The sequence below is a fragment of the Cupressus sempervirens genome, chromosome 11 (assembly GCF_028749045.1).
Source record: "Cupressus sempervirens isolate cs-2001-9-10 chromosome 11, ASM2874904v1, whole genome shotgun sequence".
Lineage (NCBI taxonomy): Eukaryota > Viridiplantae > Streptophyta > Pinopsida > Cupressales > Cupressaceae > Cupressus > Cupressus sempervirens.
Window position 1 is genome coordinate 39,423,929 of NC_143128.1, and position 19,658 is coordinate 39,443,586.

The 19,658-nt window shown below is 33.4% G+C and overlaps 1 pseudogene; it reads left to right on the plus strand.

The window, feature by feature from the left end:
* Positions 1-19,658, plus strand: part of LOC149528143 (mechanosensitive ion channel protein 6-like) — a 45,920-nt pseudogene that overhangs the window by 24,304 nt on the left and 1,958 nt on the right.

Sequence of the window (19,658 nt, forward strand, 5' to 3'; positions counted from 1 at the left end):
GTGCAACCAATTGAGCACATCAAATGGATAATCATAAAGGCCTTAGAAGGTCTACCATCACAAATCGGGTATAAAACCACCAATAACACAATGGTTCTTAAAAAAAAGCATAAGGGCATAAACGATTTTCTTGTGAAACAACATAAATTAAATCACCCTAAAGGTACAAACGTCACATGTACCCAACATGATCAAAAAATTCAAACATATGAAGTTAGAGCCACATCCAATAAGATGCCATGTAGAAATAAATGGGAGAGGCACTACATACAAACCAAAAAAATGTGGGGGGTTAGAGAGCACCAGTGTTTGAGTCCAATGTTTCTAGAAAAATATTCAAACGTGCCCTCTTTCATTAGTTCTAATTTTAGCTCTAACCATTTCCTAACATTTATCAAGTATTGGGTTATATAATACTCATTAGGTGACCTAAGTTCCTCTATCCTACTCAAAATTTTATCTCTAGGAATGATTTTAAATGCTTTGAAATCAATGAAGAAACAAAATTCTTCTCCACCATGGGTGTTCCAAACCTTGTTAATGAAGTTCCCAAGAGCAAGGCAATGATGAATGGTAGTGTTTCTTTTTCTAAGGAAAATCTTCTTGTTTGCTCTCTTTCCCTCTTTTTTCTACCCATTTTTTTATTCCATGTTCTAGCATGTTCTTAAAAAAATTTGTAGAGAATATGGTTTATCATTATACAATACTAGAAATATTTTTTATATCGCCACTTTCAAAAAGTGGGATATCTTCACTACTAGTCCACTTGACTAGGGGTTTTCTTTGTATGACATTGTTAAAAATCCTCTTGATTTGTATGTGTCATCTTAAATTGGGTTTACTTCAATTTAAGACCTTTTAGCGCCTCTTTGGTGTGTTTTCATTTCATACTCAACCCTTAAGTACACACTTCACTTTGTTTCTCCTATGTTTTCTAGGTAAAAATGAGGTAGGACCTAACAAATCTTCCTCAATTTCCCTCCTTCTTCACACATTCGCTATATTAAGACCTAATCTATGAGTATCCTCTCTTCATAGGATCTCAAAATCCCAAATGGGATCTTTGGATGATAGTATAACACACAAATTATATCTATTACCCTTACTAGTCTGGAACCTAGACATGAAGACCCTTAAGATGAACCTTCTAGACTAGGTCGACCTATTTTGGGGTTTCCATTGATTAAGGGCTCGAAAGTATTTAACTCCTCCAGTAAAATTTCACTTGTGCAGTCAGCCCTTGTGGAGTAATTTCATGAAATATCCTATAAAATGGCATTAAATCCCTTATTTGTACATAACATGGTATGAGAGGAGCAAGGAGAAGGTACTTGTGGACATCCCAATCTAAGCTAGAGAAATTTCATGGTGAAAGCAAGGGCTAGTTTATTATTATTCATTGCAATTGAGGCTATTACTCTTCATCAAGAATTCAAAGGCGAATATATCAAACATGGAGTTGCAAAGGGATCTCAAAGATGGTTAGAGTTGATGAGAGCTATTTATATCCCAAATTATGTCATATTTTAGCCTTCATATAAGCCTTCCCACTCATTTCCATATCCATTTTAATATTCCATTTTCTCCTTCTATGTTGCATATGATATGATATATATGAGCGATATTTAATCTAGTTATGAGATAAATTTTTTGAATAAATAGATGTGATTGTATTTATCTAACATGTTGATTGTGAGCTGTCAGTCCTCATGTCACCTACTAAGCATCTTCTTGTTACAATTTCACTAATACAAAGCTCCATCAATTTGTAAATGTATAACACTTACCTCTATGGTGATATTACTTAAGTGATGGTTATAAAGAGGAAGACCACAAACTTTACTTTGTTTTGGCTAATGTGTCTTCACAAAATAGAGACACATTTTGTTTTCATCAATATTTGATGTAGACCTCATACATAATACATATATGTGTAAAGGACATGAAGGTGAGTTACATGCTAGAAGATGGAAATAAACTTGGCCCAAAATTAGCCACTATTATTGCTGAAGCATTTTGTATGTAATGGGTGTAAGGAAGTAAAGAAAAGATATTATAGTTGAGATTCATTACCAAGTATCACGTGGACAAAAAACACATCAACTCAATTCTCTCTATAATTGTCTTTTGTTATAACCAACCCATTTTAGAATCATGATTTAATGAATATAGATAAAGAAAATAGAATTTTGTTGGGGCAATAACAATAGATTGCCTATTCTTTGCAAGTCATAGATTTATGTTATAGATTTGTTATGTAATAGTCATTCTTTCTATGGAGTGCATATCAAAGGTGTTACTAAATTGTTAAGGTTGTGTATATATAAGCAGTATAAGATATAGTGGGGAGGACATATATATACACATTTTTCCATAGAGGAAACTACTGCACACAGATCCAAACTATGTTATTCTATGATGAGTAAAAACATCATTTTCTCATGATTGAAATAACATAAGGTTTATTTGTTCTTTATTCATTGTGCGAGTCAAGGAGTAAGGGTCCACTCTTTGGAAAAGCATAATGGTATTTTTATTTAGTGTGTTTCTATAATGTATTATTTAATAGTTTTATTTCTTAATTAGTCTTTCATAAATTGTTCCTTTTAATTATTTTTATAGCTTGATGTTTATTTCAATTTTTGATGTTCCTGTCGCCAGGAAGTGATAGTTTCTGTCACTCGGATTTATTTGGTTTTTCATAGATTTACTTTCATCTATTGTAGTTGCATTCATAATCCCTCATCTCACAACTAGCATCCCTTGATGGCATATTTCCCAAACACCTTTCACAAGATTACATCCCGGGATTGAAATGATTAGACCAAGCTAAAACTTATTTTAAAATATTAAATATTTCAAATTCATTTGCCCCCGTATTGGCATATCATTTTGGCGTTGTTTAAAAGGAAAGGTGTCAAAGGCATGTTAGCTTTATGAGTTGAGTTAGGAACAATGTGTTAGGATGAAATCTTTTGCAATTGCTAGCCTTACTTAATTAATTGATTTTAGTTTGTGTTGCATAAATTGCTAGCCTTTCTTAAGTAATTAATTTTAATTTGTGTTGCGTAAATCATATAGATGCATTGTTTTAGAGTTTGCAAGTAGGTCTTAGAAATTAGATTCAATTTTACATTATCATTAGTTGTTGTGAATTATTGGTAAAGAAAAGGATATTTTGAAGAATTTTTTTTAAAATGATGCATTTTCTATGTTATTCAAGTACATCAATTTTGGGTGAATATTGTTACAAAAATACAAAATTTGAAGGAAACACAAGAGGCAAAATGTGTTTGGCGATAGGGTTGCTACCCTAGGACCCTGCAAGGGGCATTGCCCTTTGATCCCACTAGGGACTGCCACCCCCAAACCCCTGCTTTCAATTTTTTTCAAAAAAAGAAGAAACTGGTGGGGAAATTGCACCAACCAGAGCTGATGTTTTTATACCTTCTCTGAATAATGAATGCAACTTAAGAAATTTTGATCTTCCATTGTCATAGCTATGTCTAAATGTTATTTTTGCATCTGAACAAGAGCAAATAGTTGATGAATTTTTAGAACAATTTTATTTTGAGAATAAAAGTTTGACCATTTATTATTCTATTTGTTATAGGAAGGATGACAAGTGCAAAAGCTCCAACAACCATGAGGACATGGTGAATGAGGTACAACCTACTTGTAAGTCTCACCATAATAAGGGTGAAGGTGGATAAGTATTTCTTGTAACCGATAAATAATTTCAAACTCAAAATCAAGAAGATCAAGGAACGGATTACTCTATTACATTGCAAAGATAAAATATTTCTTCAAAATACAATTATCTACCCAATATGCACAATAAATATAATCATGCATGCTCACAGCAACCTCTATATCCCTCTTATATCCTTAAAAAATCTTGTCATTGTCCCATTCACATTGCACTCCACCATATCTACCAATGGAAACTATAATGCTTCCTAAATGTTTTCATAATCAAGTGGTTTAAATTGCATCTAATATTGAACTTTCAAGGATCCCTTTTCCATTGAATCATGTGCTTGAAATTGGTAAATCAATGTTGGAATGTATGGACGCATATAAGGGACATGATTTTGGAATAATTGAATTTGGTGAAAAAATAATTTATTGAATTATAATCAACTATGTTCTTCTTTTCTAATTAGTGAATCCCAAATACCCACAAATGAGCCCATACTTCAAATTGCACCAATTTTAACTATTGGACTCATAAGCATGTGTGTTAATATTAATCATTCACTAAGTACTATTAAACCATATGCTTTCCTCATTCCACAAATGTGCTGTTGGATTCTCCAAGATCTATATTTTATTACTTGTGTACTTATGCATATTGATCTTTGGAGGCCTACGGTTAAATTGTTTATTCGTCACATACTTGTTGATTTGGAACCAATAATTGATCAACCACAATCATGAGGGACTATGTGCATTAATGGAGAAATAAAATATGTTGCAAATGGATGGTTATTCATTTTCAAAAAAATCAAATTATTAATATCTATTTGTCAATATTGATTCTTTGTACTATCATTCTATTTCGTGAATCCTTGGATTGTCCTAATAACTTAATAATTTTGTAATGTGAAATTAAGCTAGGGGGTATCCATTGAATTTTAAAATCTTTGGTTGATTGGTGATGAGAGGTATTTTCATGGGTTATCCCATTTCTTTGGTTTACTTTACTTATGTCGTTGCAGTATGAAGTTAAGTTGGGGGGAATCCCTTGACTTTTCTAATTCTTTATTGATTCCTAATAAATGTTCATTGATGCTTCTTATATACATCACTGTGTGAATCTTGGAACCTATCAAGGTATGTATTCCTATGTTGATTGACATTGTATAATTCATAGTAATCACATTCTTTTGTTTTTATCAAGTATTTATTCATATTAATAACTCTACCTATCATTTGTAAAAATGTATTAATCACTTAATGGTACTGTTATTAATTGGATAAAATAGCTTTACTATACTTGATGTGCTTGGTTTTGAGAATATGGTTACACATCTCTTGATATGGTTGGATGATCGTAGTACCAATACCACTTGATGTTTTACTACAAAAGCATTGCATAACACACTATTTTGGCTTTGTTAACATTGTGTGGGCTTGCCAGCTATTTGGTGCATATCAGTTTCACTTGTGCTTCAATATTTGAGATCACAAGAAGAATATGGCATAAGATTTTCACCACCTTGAGATGGGATTTCTTTTTCTTGGATGCTCGATCACATGAAGGACACTATGCAACTGGGTCTACGAGAACCATGCACAATGTGGTACTATTTTATTGAGCTCCACATCTAAAATACTTTAAAGACATGTACAAGAATCTTGAACATATTGCCATCTACCTTCCTTAAGATGTGTCTCCTCCTCTCTAAAGTTTTACAGATACATTGTCTCCTCATGCATGCAATTAGATCTGATTTAATGGATTAAATGGTAATTGGATTATTGCAATTAAGATGTAAATTTGATAAAAAATTTAAGGTTACTGATTCAACCCTCCCCTCTCAGTAACCTAGCATATTCTTAGAATATTTCCAACAAAATAAAAGCAATTGTAAGTCACAATTTCAATCAAGAAAGAAAGAAAGTAAGAAAGCCACAATTTCCTCATGCATATCATCAAGATAATACGGAATGAAACAATATTTGACTCATCATTGTTAACAATAATATCATCCATGTCATCATATAGATTAATCAAAATAGGATCTTCATGCAAAAAGAATGATTATCTTGCTTAGATAAGTTTTTTTCTAAAAATATACCTCATCCCTTATGCTAGTCAAAGGTTGGTTGAAAATGAAATCAAAACATCATTGGGTTTCTCAAGGGAGGAAATAGGCTAGGAAATAAGTTCACCGAACTTGGAATGGCATATTCCTTGTGGCTATTAAGCACTAAAAATTATTTCTTAGGTCATATGGGCCTTGGGTTATGTAAAAAATTTATGATATGAATGGGAATTAGTAAGGGAATTTTTTAAGTGTAGATTAATGTAAAACTACTTATTTTCATGAAAAGGTTGCATTTTGTGAATTTGAAATGAAGGAAATTTGTTTTTTGAAACTTAAACAATATCTCTTTTTGTATCATTCTCGCAGTCGTACTCTAAAACACAATTTATAAGGCCTATTTGGATAAGGAAAATCCATGCACATGTCTAGAGAGGATATAAATTTGTCTTTACTTTCATTTTCATATGTCTTCACTCAATTTTACTATGATTTGAATAAGATACAATATGTTTTGTGTGAACTCCTCCTAACTTACCTAGGGTTTCCAATTAGCATACCAAATTAAAAATCTCAACCTTCCACAATTTGAAACTCATAAAAAATGGTAATAATGTCTATATTTTTATGTCTTCCATCATCCCTCAAAGAGAAATTTTGATTCTTTTTTAGTTCACAAAAGATATATGTAACTATTATGCATGTTGCAAGATTATAGGCTCAAAGAGAAGCCAAATCAAGGAGGGTTTGATGTTTTGGTGTCATGTCTTGGTATAATCAATGGGAGTTTATGTTGTATGTATTCTAAAGGTATGGTTTCAGGCTTTTATAGGCACTTTTTTGTATGGAAATGACTCAAATATGAAATATTTTGTTCTCATTCCCATATAGAGACAAGGTTTGGTCTTTGGCCTTGAGGACTTAATATGATGGTGCATGCTTGGATTTTTTAATTTTAAGAAATATCTTGATATGGAATCAAATGCAAAGATTAATGTTTATTTTAAATAAATATTGAATGGGATTGGGAAATGGTGACAAGATCCTAGATCCTAATAGGGTCTAAAGATGAGGTGTTTAGGAAAGCATCCCTAGGATACAACTAGTTATTTTGTAAAATCTTTTGTATTTGTTCAGTTTGAAGTCCCTCATCTGCATCATATTATCATCCTTGGTCACAATATTATTAATATCGTGAGATGTTTTAAAGAAGTCATCCATTCCTGTAACTGGATTCTCAAGAACACCCTATATCTCAGAATATATATCAGGTGCATTCCTTCATTAAAAAGTCTATTACCTTCATGAAAAAATAAAATGTCTCAAATAAACCATCCTCAATATTTTTACCTTCTTTCAATCAATCATCCTTATAAAGATATCTATTAGAACATCATTTTTTATAAGTGGTTTATTAAACAGTTGGGATCTCTTAATAGTAGGGAACAACTTGGCATTAAAAATGCTTGGCAGCCCTCTTGGGCTTTCTTGACCATAAAAACCATAGGGCCCTTAGTCTTATTTATTTTCTTGTTGGTCAATTTTTCATCTCACAAGTTCTTAATGCAAGGATGGATGGAAACTTAGGGAAAGAGGCACACCTAACTATCCAAACACCTTGTTGAATGAGCATAAGGGAAGAAAATACAATGAGAACAACACGAAGGAGAGAGAAAAATAGCAATATCTTTATTGATTCATTAGATTATCCACAAACATGCCTAGCTATGAGGTCTTTCAGGTTATGGCTAGTACAAGATCATAAATACATAAAAATACATTCAACATGATATAACTGTAATTAGAATATCCAAAATCTCACTTGCTACCTTCTATGATTCTTCTACTTGATCCACTTTTCACTTCTTTCTCCTTAACCTAAACTTGACAGCTTAACTTCTACTTGGCAAAATGGCTTACAGAAGATCCTAGCCCTTTACAATAGAGAATTATGGCCTCATAATGGTCTACATGCATCCCAATGTAAGATCCTTACATTAATTCATAACTCAAATTAAATGAAGTAAGCTCTCACTATAAACCAATCACAAGAAAACTCAATCAAAGAAGGAACTAGGCATCAAAAAATCAGTGAGTTCACTTAGCACTTGAATGGACTTAGCAACCATAGGACTCAAGAAAAGAAGGAACTCAGCCATCATAGGAAACTTGGTCACTATTGCAATTGGAAATTAGTGTGCTCAGCCAATACTGCAACTCGGCAACAACTGCAACTCAACAATAATTGACACGATTCACAAAGATGATCAAGATAGCTAGGAAGCCCAGGATGCTCCTATGTCATCTCTCTTCATATGTCCTACTTTAGAGTCTAAGTTGGAAAGAGAGATAACTATTAGGGAGCATAGATAAATCACAACATCATGGTATTTTCTTTTTTAGGGAGGACTTGAACATGATCTACATTTAAAAGCTTAGCAAAGAATCCATTGCTTTTTTTATAGCATCGAGATAAAAAGATGACCTAAAAAAGTAAGGGAGTTATATTTTTTGTTGACAAGTAAGTTGGAAGGGGTTTTCTTTTATTAGGAAATGGGAGGGGTGGTTTTCCACAAAAATGACTTGAACAAGTTTAGAAACCACAATGTTAGGTGGAAATGTTACATGAATAAATTAAAGTATTTGTGGAAAGAAGTTATTTGTTGTTATTTTTTCTTTTTTGCATGAAGCATCTTTTATTTTCCAATGATAAAATGAGGAAGATGGAGAAGCTCATAATGATTTTATGTATAAGATGATTAATGAACACAAAATGATAATAATAGTAACATTTAAAATATCCATTTTTATCTTGTTGGCTCTTCTTATGTCCTCCTCATTCCCTTCGAAGCTAACAACACCCACATAGACACATCTTTGGTACAAAGAATCTAAAAATAGGTGGATTTTCATCATGTTTGCTAAGTCACTCTTGTTATGAGGCAATGCCTTCCTCACTATAAATATAGATAAATAATGGCATCCTTCTTGAAATCCTGATAGGAGTGCAACTCAATTAATACTCAACCATAAGAGCATAAATCAAAATAAATATTTATATATGTTATTCTGAGTTGTTACTATTTTAATTATGTCAAAGCCATCTCATTATTTGAAGTGGAATCTGATAATTCTTAACACATAGAAGAATGAACTACAACCAAAACATGTAGCACTATCTAATTTCACCCTAAGATAGGATTGCTTCACATTATCCTAAAAGAGGAATGTTGTCCACGTCAAGTCTTTTTGGTGGAAATTTTTTACTTCATCATGTTAGCTCAAATTTGAATGCATGGTCCTCTATAAACCTCTTTGGGAATCTTCTAGTACCATCCACTTTATATCTCTCCATTTTAGATGTATGGTTATGCTTTCACTACTATCAACTCATGTCAAATCTTTTATCACATTTTCTATGCAAAAGATTGCAAACCCAAGTGTTGATATATCCATTCAAGGGCAATTTTTATTGAGTTGACACATTGATGCTAAGCATTAAAATATGGCAACACCTAAACAAATAACTAAAGCATATATATTATTGAGGGGGATAGATTTTCTCCAAAGTTCTCTTATATATTTACATTTTAGTTTATTGTTTTTTCATTGTCAATCCAATACTGTAATTATAAGCTTCTTGAATTTAACCAAATATTTATGTTTTCAAATTAAAACTTTAATTCCAATTTTAATGATGCAATTAGTTAGAACTTTTTTGGAGGTTTTAAAGCTATTCTAACAATTTATTTCTTAGCAACATGCCTAAAAAATTATTCACGAGAGATTACTATGTTGGAATTAACAAGTGGGAAGATTTACTTCTAAGAAGGGTAGGGGGGGTGTGAATTAGAAGTAACTAACTTTAACCTTTTCAAATCATTTTAACTGATATCATCCACATGCATCTAATTCATCTAATTAACATGCAAGTAAAGGGCATGCATGAAAATAGATAACACACAAATTTGGTAACCTAGAAACCCTCCAAAATGAGAAGGTAAAACTAGCATGGGGATGACACCCTAAAAATATCACTATAGCAATGTGTAACTATTCAAGATTACGAGTTTGACCACTTCCAATGTTCTACCCTATGAAAGGCCTATCCTATTAAAGACTTTACACCCTATTAAAAGTGACCTGGTTAAAGGATTTACAAACATTCACTTGGAATGCTACCTTGCTAAAGGATTTACAATCCTATTAAGGATCTACAATGTGGCTAGTAAACCAATATCATTGCTAAGTCAACCTATCAACATAGGATTTCCATTCTCAAAATACAATGGTTAGAATGTATAGAAGAATGTCTTGACCTGATGACTTGCAATCCTCAATTGCTAATTTAGATCCTTGTTCTATTCTATATGCTCTGATCCTTGCTTGATCTAATATGTCACTCTTCGAGGTTCTCACACTCTATTCTTGATCAACTGGGTTTTGCAATGCTGCTCTATTCTTCACTAAGTCTTTTTACCCTTATGCACTTTGCTATAATTCACCCATACACTTCTTTCTCACATATCCTCTCTCTTGCATGATGGGGCTTTGTCCTCCTTTTAAATATTTCAAAGACTTAGGGTTAGGTATGAATCCATGATCAATATTAAATCTTCATTTTTTGCTCATTTCTTTCACTTTTCCTATTGGTTGCATGTCTTCTCCATTTTTCTTATTGGCTGCGTGCTGATTATATAGGTAATGCAAAAGATTTGATCTTATCTTCAAGATCCTTCAATATTCATTTTATGTTGGCTCAAAAAATTGTTTGCATCTAAGTTTTTGAAGGCACAAACTCAGACGGTAATTCTGTGTTATTTGGCACTTACCTTGAGTGTGTGTTGTAGGAATGTCTTGCCCTATTTGTTCCTTTGTTGGCTTCTTGGCAGTGTTTGTCACTTTTGTGGTAGAATCAACCTTAGCAATTATGTCTTGTGCTTCCTACTCTTTAGGTTAATTTGTTGTAGCTATGGGAGGTTGTGAAGTTGGTTCTTGTGTGTTCACCTTCTCCCTTGTGATTTCTACTACAACCTTTTTTAGTTCATCCACACTCAACAACACTAGATTTGTACACAGTTGTGATTGCAATGTAGTTTGGTGAAAAATCTTCTTGAGATCCTCTACAGTTAAAGGATTGATGTTCTGACTTGTGGTGTTAGGAACATCCTTAACTATTACTATTTCTATAGGTGTTGTATGTGGAGGACTTGGTGGTGGTAGTTGGGTGTCTTGGACACTCTATTCATTCTGATGCTCTTCAGCTATTGACTCTTCACCATGTGTTTTCTCCTCTATTTCCTCTTCCTTCTCTTTCTCTCCTTCTTCATCTTTCCCATTTTCTTCTTCTTCATCATTCCTTACTTCAAAAGGGTCTTCCTATCCTTCCTTCAGAGTTGTCAATCCATAGATTAGTTTCCACATTTGTCATAACATCTTCAATTTGATTTTGCAAAATATTGAAGGCTCTATATTTGGGTGCAAATTTTCTCCCATCTCTATTGCTAGCCTTTTTTATTTGACCTTTTGTAAGGTCTAGCATTACATCAGCCAATGTTGAATCCCTTATTTCTTTCTCCATCTTGAGATAGTAATGCTATTTATTTTCAACAAGTGAGCTTAGCTCCTTAGGCATTGAGTTGTCTAGTTCAAGTGGAGTGGTCTTGAACTTAGCCATCATATTGTAGATGGACTCTTCCACTATTTTTTGTTGTTCTTTTGACAATTTATTAAAATCAATGGTCTTTAGACCAATTAAATCAGCATTATCTCTAATATTATTGCAAATGCTTTCCAATTTAGATGTGGTAGAATGACTTACCAATTTGAATTGATCTTCATTAGACTCTGTTCTTTCTTTGTCTGATTCAGGAGGTGCAACATACTTTCTTCTTTTCTTTTGCTCTACAGGTCCTCCTTGTTTTGTTGCCTTATATTTCTCCTACATTTTTTCCCCTTGAGTTTTAGTCCTGGTGTTTGCCCTTGTAGTTGGCTTGGATGGGCTTGGCTTTGTTGCCTTCTTCTTTCCTTTTGGCTGGGCAACTGGCTATTTTTGAGCTTTCCTTTTCTTTGTCTTAGCCTTGGGTGCTTCCTACTCAGACCCTTCCTCCTCATCTACATCATCCCCCATACCTTGGGTTAAGGTAAGTGGTCCTTGACCTTGCTCTTCTTTATCACCCTCGACATCATCAACTTCTTCTTCTACTACTAGTACAGTGCCTTCCCCAAATTTGGCTTTTAATTTCTTGACAAGTTTATCTTTCTTTTTCAAAGTGGAGGCAATCTTTAACTCCATATCCACTTTTGATCTCACCACATCATAGGTACTAAAATGTAATGCATCCTTGTCTATATCCTCTGCCAATATGCAATTATTTCTATTGATGCTTCATCTATATTTATTTCATACCCAAGAGGTCTTAGCCATCTCACTCTTCGTATGGTAGCTTGAATGTATGTATAATATATATCTACAAGAAAACAAACTTCATTTACATGTCTCTCTAACACTAGAATTCTTAGCCTTTGCTTCATTAACTTCTTAAAGTCTTGAAAATAAATAATCATTAAGGTCTCAAAATTAGCTCCTATTTGTTCTATATATTCATTAACTTGAGCTATAATAAACCTATTTGTTTTCCATGCTACTTTTCCAAATGAAGGAAACTCATTCTGAACATAAAAGAATATACATATCAAAATAGCACCAAATTTACATTGGGCTCCCTTGGTTATCTTGATAGCTGCTAGATTCTGATTTATCAATTGTAGTATCTTTTTTACAAGATCATAGGTATGATCCTTCTTCAACAATCTATATCCTAAAGCCACTGCAATGCAAGACACACTATTGAGTCTGCTAGATTGGTAGAATTTGTGTGCAATGACTCTAATAGAAAAATCAACAAGAAGGTCTTGGATCATCAATTTTCATCCCTCTCTTATTCCACTTTGCACCAGTATTCTTCTTGATTGCCTCCTTAGAATCATTCCTAAGGATCTTCGACCGATCTAGGGTTGGATACCTTGTCACTCTATGAACAATTCCTTTCGTGATTTTCACTAGGTCATCTTCCAACCATAAGCTTCTGTCATGTATTGGATTGAGTACTAGTCTAATCCATTCAATTTTGAAAATGGTGAGAAATTCTAGGGCACGCATTAAACCCTTACTTTCAACAATCTAACACTCTTCTTTCAACACTCCATTATCACACAATTTTTCATAGGCTTCTCTCATTTCCATGTCACATGTGGCTCCAATCTTTCAATTATAGCATCTCCTTACATCTTGAACCATTAAGACCTTAGGGGGCATGATGGATAGGGCTCCAGATAGGTCATTCTTATATGCAACCTCTAGTACTGGATAAAAATTAGGTTGTCTGACCTCATTAGACACTAGCTAGACTTCAAAAGGTTCCTTCTCCTGAGTTTTCCTAGAGCCAGAAGCAATTTTTGTAATTCTAAGTTTTTAACACAAAGAAAGTATTAAATTGTGTAACTCGGCATCGATGTAAATACCTTAAGATTGATGAAATCATGTTGTGATGCCATTGAAATCTTGTTTGAACACTGGAATCTCTGCTTTAAACTCATTCTACACTCTTTCTCATATTTGATCTTTTTTTGTTATGAAGAAAAATGATTGAAAATATGATAATATACCCTATTTTCATCACATTTAATGCTTAGTGTGTTTACAACTATCGAATCAGCTTCTGAAGGATTCTACATTACTCACCTTCCATTGCCTTTTCATCACTCAGCTTTCATAGGAATATTCTTTACTTGACTTAACCTGAAACATTTTTTTTCACTTGGCTTCCTCTACCAACTCGGCCCCTACTAATCTTTTGACTCCCACTATTTTGACAATCAACTCGGCATGTAATGAATTTTACTTGGCATCTGAGGAAAACTCATAAACACTTGTGAAATCTTGAAATTTTAAGTTTGCATCTTTGTTCATGTTGATCTCTTCTTTCCAGTACTTGCTTGTTTAGGAACTAATGTATGATCAAACTTTGTAAATCAGTCCCTCATGCCTTCTCTTTACTTAACTTGATGAAATGTGACCACTTGACCTATTAGGTGAAGTGATCCCTTCATTTGATGAGTTGCACCCATCTTTCTCCTTCCATGTCTTATTCATTTCTCCTTTGATGTGTTCAACATCTACCTTATCTTTACCTTTGTCATTCTTTGAGCTGGATGCCTTTGACTTTTTTGGGCAATTCTTGCTAATATGACAAGTCTTCAAGTAACTGAATCATGTGGTTTGGCTCAACCATCTGTTGTAGTTCCCTCTAAAATGTGTTCTTATGCAATTTTTAGGATTGTGTCCATATTCCTGACAATAATGATAGCTATACCTAGTGTTGTAGTCCCAATTGTAGTGATGACCATGGTTACCTTCCCTTGTTGCCTAATTTGGTGTCAACATAGGTTTTGATCTACACTCAAAAGCTCTATGTCCATGCTTCTTGTAATTGTAGTAGTGACCTTCAAATCTTGTTGTCCTAATAGTCCTAGTCCTATAGTTATGTGCTCGATGTCCTTGCTATTTGCATTTATGACAATAACTTGTTTTCTTAGGCTTGTCAAGCTGATGGGCATTCTTGCTCCTATACACATTAAAGGTATGTCCCTTTTTACCACAGAAATGACAAGTGAGTTTAGTGTTCTTACCTTTGTTACTCCTTTCTTCTACAGTCTTGGATGACTCTCCTTGTTCAGTGCTGGTGTATCCTATTCCTGAAGTATCATTACTAGCCCTTGGTGATTTCAATAGCAGCTCAAAGTACTTGATGGCCTCATTAGGTTTTTTGAAGCTTTATGTGATCTCATTTTCTCTTTTTAGATCATTCTGTAGTTGTTCATTCTACATCTTCAATGTAGAGATCTCAATATCCTTGACATTCAATTCATGATGTGCATTCATCATCTAGCTTAGGGTCTAGCTGCATGTTTGAAATTCCTGCAAGTTCAATTGGCTTTTCTTCCAGTCTATTGGCAAGGTTTATCTTGTCTTCTTCTAGCATAGCCTTGTCTTCAATGGCTCTTTTCTTTTGTTTAGTCACTTCAGAAAACATCATGGCTTGTGATTCTTGTTCAAGCTTGAGTGTTCTCATTTCTTCTACTTGCGCTCTATTCTTCTCCATCAGGTCTACTATTGCTACATCAAACTTTTTGGAATCTCCATTTGAAAATAGATTTGAGGTGTCAATCTCCTTATACTGTGTGTCATTCTCAGCGATGGCAATCTCTCTTCTTCTCTTTAAGGATTTTCTTAGTCCCTCTCTAGCTTCTTCCAGGGCATGTAAAGCAAGTTGTATATCAATTGCATGATTCTCTATGATCTTCTCAAGTTTGTAGACTTCCATTTCCTGATCCTCTCTCCAAGCTGTAAGGCTCTTTCTTGGGAGAGCTTGGCTCTGATACCAATTGTTGGAATTAACAAGTCGGAAGATTTACTTCTGAGAGGGGGGATTAATCAGAAGTAACTAACTTTAACCTTTTCAAATCCTTTTAACTAATATCATCGACATGCATCTAATTCATCTAATAAACATGAAAGTAAAAGACATGCATGAAAATAGATAACACAAAAATTTGGTAACCTAGAAACCCTCCAAAATGAGAAGGTAAAACTGGGGCGGGGATGACACCCACAAAATATCATTGTAACAATGTGTAACTGTTCAAGGTTATAAGTTTGACCACTTCCAATGGTCTGTCCTATGAAAGGCTTGTCCTGTTAAAGACTTTACACCCTATTAAAAGTGACCTGGTTAAAGGATTCACAAACATTCACTTGGAATGCTACCCTGCTAAAGGATTTACAATCCTGATAAGGATCTACAGTGTGGCTACTAAACCAATATAGCTGCTAAGCCAACTTATCAACATAGGATTTCCATTCTCACAATACAATGGTTAGAAAGGATAGAAGAATGTCTTGACCTGATGACTTGCAATCCTCAATTGCTGATTCTAGATCCTTGTTCTGCTCTGTATGCTCTGATCCTTGCTTGATCTGATATGTCACTCTTCGAGGTTTTGATACTTTGTTCTTGATCAATTGGGTTCTGCAAGGATGCTCTATTGTTCACTAAATCTTTTTACCCTTCTGCACTTTGCTATAATTAACCCATACACTTCTTTCTTGCATATCCTCTCTCTTAAATAATGGGGCTTTGTCCTCCTTTTAAAGATTTCAAAGACTTAGGGTTAGGTATGAATCTACAATCAAAATTAAATCTTCATTTTCCGCTCATTTCTTGCACTTTTCCTATTGGTTGCATGCTAATTGTATAGGTAATGCAAAAGATTCAATCTTATCTTCAAGATTCATCCTATGTCAGCTCCAAAAATGGTTTACATCTAAGTTTGTGAAGGTACAAACTCATATGTTGATTCTATGTTATTTGGCACTTACTAGTTCTTGATGCTCAACACATATAGGAAAACTAGCTCACTCGGCTCCTATAGTAATTTTGTTTCGCTTGGCATCTATACTTTGCTCGGCACTTGAACTTTGCTCGGCACCTAAAGATTGCTTGACACTTGAAGTTCACTTAGCACCTATTGAATTCTCTAGCTCAGCTTCTATATTATACTCGGCATCATCTTGAGAATTTGGTTAAGGGTTTTGACACTCAAATGTCAAAACCAATATAAGACTAACATACTAGACATATTTAGGAGAGTGAACAACGAAAGTTTGTGCTAATGTTGAAAAGGGAGAATGACAGTGATCATTGTTGTAATGTGTAATTTTTAATTTCTTTTTTATATTGGTTTTATTCATTAACTTTTTTCATTCATCTTTTTGATACATAAAAATAGTAAAAATTACTTCACAACAATAGGATCCAATGTTAATTTTTGGTCTAATTTGAGATAAAGAGTTGCACATAATTAATTTATTGGATAGTTTGCATATGTGTGATTGATTCAATAATCTTTGATACCTGCTTATTTTGTAATTACATCTAAAACAATGATGTTTATAAAAGGAACCTTGAAGATCTATTATATTCAAAAAGAAGGTTTATGATTTCCTAGAAAATAGATGAACAACTATTAAATATATTTATGTCATTGATGTCATGATGTAAAACTAATGCATACGAGTATAAAATACTTTGCAACAATATGATTGAAATGCAACTCTAAGTATTTTATATTCATTTTAGGTACAAAGAAGATGCAACAAGATGAAACTTAGCATTAATCTTCTTGAACCCCACTTGGAGAGGTACGATCATGCAAACCAAAGTATAAATGACAATGTTATAAATTGTGTTCAATTACATACCTAAATTTGCATAAATGTTCATTATTGATGATATGATCATATAAAATAATTTTAGGTAAATGTTAGACTAACTTACTAGATTAATAGGGATCTATTCAAATGGATGACCAATTCTAATGTCACAAAATAGTATTATCTGTGGTAGTATTTGACGAGTCTCCTTATCATAGAATGAGGCAATTTAAGGTCTTATTAGATACTAAACTTATCAAAATTCATTTATAGAAAGTATTGAAATGAGTGTAGATAGATGAATCAAAATGTTGTATGAGTATGATCTCTCATTGTTATTGTCATTTTGATCTCTCTTTGTTGTTGTCATTTTTGATACTGAAAGTGGAGCAATTTGTTTTTAATTAACCTTCTATATCTCATATCTGTTATACACTTAGATGCAATTGCTAATTTTAGAAGTTTTGAAATTATGCTCTACGTTTGAAGATCATCAATTAGTCACATATAATATACTCTTCTCTTCAAAAATCTAATCTTACTGCTCATTCTCAATTGTAATATTTAAATATATAGAAAAAATATAATTTATAAATTACATATGCATCGTATAAGAATTTACAATTGAATCGGCTCCTAAATTAATAGGTCATTAAGCAACAAATACTATTAATATATAAAATCAACTGATAATTTTTATATTTTTTAACATATTCATAATATTCTCTTTCTTTCCTTCCATTCACGCTGTTTCGAGCGTTACAATGTAATTTCGAACGGACTGCGGACTGGAAGGGAGCTCGTGTTTTGTTTTTTGTTCTCTGCAATTTTATGGCTATTGAAGACACTTTTGGTGAAGGTTTTAGCTTTGAATTTTCATGTGAAAACATATTTTGACAGAATTCAGGAGTCCATATTCAATCAATATGTACTTGAAACTATATCTCCGCCCCCAGTGATTAAAATCCATCAATCCCCTGCCCTACCAGATGAAATTTCTACGAAGAGTGCAGAACACATAGAAATTCAAATAGATCCTCCTGATAATAGAAATAATGATAGGGCAGAGCATGAAGTGCCAGCGGGCTCCAGTATGATAAATATTGAACAACTCCAGAAGCTGAACCAGAGGAATGTATCTGCTTGGAATATGAAGAGATTGATCCGTATGATTAGGTATTCAGGAATTGCTGGTATAGCTAATACAATTGACAGGTCCGTCTATTCCCACAAACATGATACAAAGATTGATAGTGAACGTCAAGCCGCAATTACGGCAAAGAGGATATTTTAAAATGTTGCAAAGTGTGGAACAGAGTAAGCATCCTTTTTTGAAGTAATACCTTCACCCCACATATGCTTTGTCATAGCTATGTTTTTTTTTATTCTCCTAAAAATTAGAAATCTAACATTTAATGAACCATAGATATGCCAAACTGTTCCAATAAAATTTTGTAACAGACAATGCTACTGGTGGTTTATTTATATCTTAACAGAATGCCATTGCCTTTTTAACTGGCATCCTCACACAAATAACATGTCTCTTATTGGCATCCTTGCTCCTATACATAATGCAGTCAGGCTATTTAGTCATAAACTAAAATCAAAAGGGTCTTGCTAAGCATTATATCCAGCAGTTTATATTGTATAATCATTCTGGTGCTAAGGCCAACATTAATAGGACCAAACAATATCAGGAAAATCCACAGCTCATGGTTTATTTACTTCCAAGAAAATGAATATGTTTGAGAATTTTTAAACCGAGTTAATTGGAATCCCTTATTCCGCAGGTATATTGAGGAAGATGACCTACTAAAGTTAATGAGTGAAAAAGAGGTGAGCAGAATCTTTCCTCAATTTATGGGAGCCTCGGATACAGGAAGGATCAGTGAATCATCTCTCACAAATTGGGTGGTATGTTATTTAAAAGTAGTTCCATATAGCTTGTAAATGTCACTCCCAACGTATAGCTAGATGTAGTTTTACTTGGCATGTTGGGCTCATTTAATGTTCTTTTGACTCGATTTTGTTGTTTTATTATGACAAAAACAACACATAAAAAATTAAACAAAGCAATACTGATTACCTAGTTCTAACAGCTCTTTCTTGATACATACTGTCTAATTTATCTTTTTGGTGGCAGATGAATGTTTTTGAAGAAAGGAAATTACTTTCTCGGTCTCTAAACGACTCCAAAACTGCGGTTAAACAGCTACACAGACTCATCAATGCAGTTGTGATTATAACCATACTAATGTTTTCTTTGGTTCTTCTGGGCATTGCCAGCACCCATGCTATTGCTATTATAATATCTCACCTGCTGCTTGTGGCTTTCATGTTGGGAAATACGTGCAAAACAATTTTTGAAGCCATTGTGTTCGTATTTGTCACCCATCCATTTGATGTGGGCGATCGTTGTGTTGTTGATGGAGTTCAGGTAGAAGTCACTTTTCACTGCTTTGACAAATGACTAAAATGAGTGAATGGGTAATAATTATACATCTAGCTAAAGCAGAAAAGATGAGTGCTGAAGATTGAACAATGGATTAGAAAAGTAACAAATGTTACACAACATATTGTATAAAACCATATAACTAATTGGTTTTTGAATT